This window comes from Mytilus edulis, chromosome 10 (genome assembly GCF_963676685.1).
Source record: "Mytilus edulis chromosome 10, xbMytEdul2.2, whole genome shotgun sequence".
In the NCBI taxonomy this organism is placed as follows: Eukaryota; Metazoa; Mollusca; class Bivalvia; order Mytilida; family Mytilidae; genus Mytilus; species Mytilus edulis.
Genome location: NC_092353.1, coordinates 27,620,013 through 27,626,012, shown reverse-complemented (window position 1 = coordinate 27,626,012; position 6,000 = coordinate 27,620,013).

Below are 6,000 nucleotides of genomic sequence, written 5' to 3'. Positions count from 1 at the left end.
ACATCATTTCTTTTCATCCCAACAATACAAAACCTATATCTACATACATGTTGTAACAGTATTGGCTATAGATACCTTATCTATTTATACTACAGTAACACGACCTCATTATGTTAATGAGTTACACGTGCTATGATAAGACATGCATTGTATACTGTGTATTGCTAGTCGCCATTAAATAGTTATAAGTCTACTTGGATTATATACATCTTTATGCCTGCATCCAAATACTTAAATACATGTAACAACAATATTTCTGAGGGGTTCAACCATTTGATTTTTTAGTTGAAAAGGAGGGAGAGGTTTTGAACAGGAATTACTTTGCCTGCTAAAAACTGAAAATAAATGACTTGGCAGAAGACAGGATAACAGTAAATATTCTGCAACATAAAGTGCAGAATAGTTTAGTATTCATATGATTTATATGTTGTACGAAAGTAAAAAAATGAACGTGAAAATTAATGTTTTCACTGCATAGAAAAATCAACGTGCGCATAAATATGCGTAGCAATACTAACAGATAAAAAAATATACTGATCAGTTGGTGAGAAAATGGGTTTTTGTACCCTTTTAGACATACATTATGTTTTTGAAGTGTAATGTATAAGCTATTTTTCTGGAAGTTAGATGAAGGGATAAGGCGTCTACGAAATGTTAGGCCGTGTTGTCGTAGAAGTATGGAGTGAAAACTGCAGGTTCCTGCCCCTGTCGGAAATGAATTAAGAATCAGATCTACCCTAACTTTGATAGGTTTATTTTCTAGGTTGACTTCAACAGTTTGTATATATGTATCAGATATAACAACAATAAATATGTCATTTTAAGCTATACTTCGTCTTCTATTGTATTGGTGTTATTGGTTTTATTTAGTTCTCGGATACCATTTGACTGAAGTAAAAAATCTTAGTGACGGTATGAATGAATGTGATTATCACTTCCTTGACCCAAAGTAGGATAGATACTCTGATGTATGATAGATCAAGTTACAATGGAGAAGGTACAATTTAGACTCAAGTTAACCCTTTTATTAAATGAACCCCACACTATCTTGGATTTTCGTGATCCAATTAAAACTCTACATTCTTCAATAAAACAATGCAGTTTTGTTTCAAAATAATTTCCCTTTCGTCGGATATAAGGAAGTGGACCGGGACGATCACTTGCATATAATTGTGTTTTGTGTAATGCATTAAACAAAGAAAAAGATTTGTTCACTGTATCATTCATATTTTTATATATCCTGGGGAAAAAATGAATAAAAGAAATTGTTGATTTTGCAAATACAGTATAGTTCAGTTCTCTTATAGGTATTTGTATGCCTGTCATCACGAATCTTAACTTATATTTTTATTCAAAACTGTTCATTTGATTTCACATATTACAAGGTACTTTTTTCAGATGAATAATTAGTTTTGTAACACCTTTGTTTGCTGTATGATAATTCCTAGCTAAGCAGACATCACCATGGCATAAAAAAAGGATTTCACAGCAAAAAAACAAAATATCTTTAAAACATGATTGACTACTAACATGTAGAATATGAACATCATTTTATGTTAAATTTGAAATGTAGAGAAGTGATATATTGATTTAGCACATGAATGCTACTTTTCATCTTATCTGTCAAGCGAGGAGCGACAGGTTTCTGTAACGTTTACTTTTAAATTTGAATGTTAAGAGAAATAATATTAAGCACCCGAGTCTTTCAAAATTGAGTGTAGGGAATGTTAATAATTTCAAAGGGAGAAATAATATTTTTGGCGACGCCTAAAAAAAATAAATGGCAAACACATCAATTTAAACGCAATGTTAAAGTGATCATACCTGGGGAAAAAAATGATGCGAGATGTTAACTTGCCATCTTGGAGTGTGTCACTCTTTGAATCTGTATTGGTATAGTCTTCCTTATCCCAATAGGCATAACCTTCGACAAATCCTTTTAAGATATACAGTTATATTAATTTCTTACTAAAACGGTTAAAACGTGTACATACATCTAGATGAAAAACTATAATTTTTACTACATCTTATTTCAACATTCCAGAAAATGTAACAAAACTATGGGTTTTGCTCATTGTTGAAATTCGTACGGTGACCTATTGGTTAAAAACTTTTTAAATCATTTGGTCTCTGTTTGAAAAGGGTCTTTGTAGAGAAGTTGACATCCTACCAAATCTTCTTATTTTCATACTTTATGATAATTTGTCATATATTTATACTTTTAAAATGATAGAAATATTACGTAGTGTATAATTCAAAACGTAATTCTAAAGGAATTTACAATTTGATATATACGTTTGTATGTTATATTTAATTTGATACAATCATAAATGTTACGTGGTATAGGTGTTACATTATATATTATATATAATTCGTCTCTAATTCAGCCCAGCAATGTTAGATCTACAATTTGTTCTTTCCTCAGCGGGATTCGAACCCTCGCAACTATGACATCGTTGCAACACCGCCTGCTTTGTGTCCCCTAGCCTAATGAAAAACCTAGTTTACACTAAAAACATAGATGCAAGGTCTTTCCTCGTCGGCTTTATCTAGGGTTAGTATATATCACATGATAGAATTAAGAATAGAAATGGGGAATTTGTCAAAGACAACAATCCGACCATGGAGCAGGCAACAGCCGAAGGCCACCAATGAGTCTTCAATGCAGCGAGAAACTTCCGCACCCGGGGGAGTGCTTCAGCTGTCACCTAAACAAATATGTATACTAGTTCAGTGAAAATGGACGTCAAACTAAACTCCGAATTATACACAAAAAACTAAAATTAAAAATCATACAAGACTAACAAAGGCAAGAGGCAAAAATGCGGCGGGGTTATACATGTTTTTTTAGATCTCAACCCTCCCCCTAGTATACATCTAACCAATGTATAAAAACAAACACTACAATACGCACATTAAAACTCTGAGAGAAGTCCAAGTCCGATAACAGAATACACCTTATTTCTATTTGTCCGCCAATACTAGATATCACACAAGTTCCGGTAAAATTTTGGCGTCATAAAACATGATATCTGACGCCATAATGGAAAAGTGATAGTTGTATGCGTCAAAAGTTCTAGCGGCCGGGTCAGCAGGGATTAGCGATAAGGTGTATAGGAAACAAAAGAAACTAAACAAAATGACAATAATACATAAATTAACAAAGGACTTCTAACAGTTACTGACTTGCCAGCTTGAAAGATTAAGTCTTCATTGTATGAATATCAAGTACAATCCCTCTTATACTATCATAAAATATGTGAAAGGAACATAACCCGTGTCATGTCAACAACTGGTTTTAGAATAAATGTGTTTAATTCCGATGCAAAGACCCTATAAGTGAATCAATATTAAAGCCAACATATGCATATGATGTATAGTGGGAAGTTGATGGTGTACCTTTCATGTCAGCTAATTTGTCTGTCGTAAAGGATAATAATGTGAATTACCATGACACCATGTCAAATTCTAATTTTATTAGAAAAGTTTTATAAATTTACAGTCTTCTAAAAATAGAATAGCATCATTTAGAGATGATAATTCCAGGGATAATCCGTCTGTGCAATGCTAGGCGGTGTTGACATAGATGTATGAATTGAAAAGTACAAGTTCTAGCCCCGGTCGGAGAGGAAGTAAAAATCAGACTTACCCTAACATTGTTAGTTAGATTTTCTAGACACTAAATAAATATTCTAACGCCTGTTATTTCTCAATCATAAAAATTCGATAGACAAGGTATAATCTACAGTTGTCACTACACATGGGCAGACAACATAATAATATATAGGTAATAAAGTTGAGTGGACGTCGGTAAGTAATTACAAAATAACTGGTGACAAGTCTGGGCATTGTTATGACATGGACACGATTGAGCTTTCAGAGAATGAAAAATTAAGGTTTCATGTGGACACGTTTGGGTTTTTTTTAAAGAATGGACACGATAAGCGTTTATAAAAATTATATGCTTTAGCGCCCTTAAACAACTAGACCCTCTTTGGAGTTTATTGACGTTATATGGAAACCTACCTTTAGGACATGGATAACCTTTTCTCATTATACAGTAGTTTCCTTTCGGCCAATCACCAGAACAACCACTTTGATCTTCTTTGGTACAAAAATACAATTTTGTGTCTCCACTGTTTGTTCTTCTAACAAAGTCATCTAGCGGTAAACATGATTATAATTTATTTTTTGGAATTTTGAACAATAAATAATATAGCATTTAAACTGTCAGAACAAATAGTAATATCGAGTTGTTTTCTTTGACTATTTTTTTCATTGATGAAAACAAGAATTTGTATAGTGAGACTCGAAATGTTGATCTAGTCTCTTGTTTCGTTTTTGATGCGTTTTGTTATTTGATTTTGCCATGTGATTATGGACTTTCGGAATTGATTTTCCTCTAAGTTCTGTATTTTTGTGATTTTACTTTTTGCTCTTTCCAGTATGACGTCCTAATATGTCCATTTCCGATCAAACGTTAACATTGGTCAGACATTTTAAGACTTTTTGTACGCTCCAAAATGTATTGTTTTCCGACTTCCATCTATCCTTCTTTTGTAAATTACTACATAAATCAAAAATCAAAATTAAATTTCATCTTCATACGAATTTTATAAACCACAATTATTACCTTTCAAAACTATCAGAAATAGCATCAAAAATCGCAAAATGTTTATCCACATGACAATGCCTTTAGTTTCTGGCTAAGTAATGGTAACTAGACAGCTCTACTTTCTCAGATGGACAGCAAACGCCTTGAACTGAAACATAGAATAATAAGTCTACAAAACAAATATCACATACCTGCTTATGCATAATATGCTGGTAATTTGTGAATGTCCTTTTCATCCAAAATTCGAAACAAGCTTCTTTCCTATGTCAAAATGTCAGTTTTCAATTACATTTTCACTTTACAACAAAAGCTGCAAAAATTGCGTTTCCAATTATGAATGTGCAAATGATTCATTGTTCTTTGGTTGGTAGCTTATCAAATGACATTTGTTGTTATATAAGTGGCTCCATCGTTACAAAAGTAGGATGTGGTAGATGTGTATATCACTGGTATATTATTATGTATTAATTTGTTTACGATAAAAATCAATGTTGTCTTCATCAAAACACCATTTATACACAAGTAATAACACCAAGTTAATTTTTTTTATAAAACTTATTTCGTATACAGACATGTTAAACTTGGCAAACATTTGTGAACATGAAGCAGCTTGGTTGGTTAATAATTCAAGCACAGCAGACAAACACGTGGTCTTTCTTTGATGTTTGTTAACTTAAAATGTATCTTGTGATCCTTGCATTTTGCTGGTTTATAAAGTTATACACTGCCATCAAAATAGGTCTAGCTAGGTCTCTGTAAAAAATTCAGGATGTAATTATGTAAATTTCCCATATGTATCTGCATACAACTATTTCAGAAAGTTTTTTAACCACATTTAAGGCTATAGGAAACTTTGAGAGTTTCATAGAAATTATCGTGACGTTTTTATTAATGCAAATAATTAGACTTGGTGAATATCGCATTCTGATACATGACATCATTATGTGGAGAATTTTTTTCTGAATTTTGTCCATTTTTCAAAATTTGCAACTAGAAATAATTTCTGAATTTACAATATTTAAGACAGCTTGTTTTGGTTTTGGTTTGAATTTATATTACTTTTGCATTTATAGCAGTTGAATAAATATGAAAGTTGTGTTGATACAGAAAATTTTATAAAACAAATTCTAACCTATTTCTTCTAAAAAGCATATTCACACTTTATTTACTGAACACCGTAAAAAAAATCCCCCAATATTCATTCACTTAATTTAACGTTTATATACCATTTCTTTTTTTTTCATTGATTATAGTGTTTTAAATCTATTTCTGGCTTTTTGGATATTTAATTTTTTTTCTCTTAGTTTATCGTCAGTAGCAGAAATTGTCCATATGGTATAGTTTTTAATCTTAAACTATAGGTACAAAATGTATAATTCATTTTT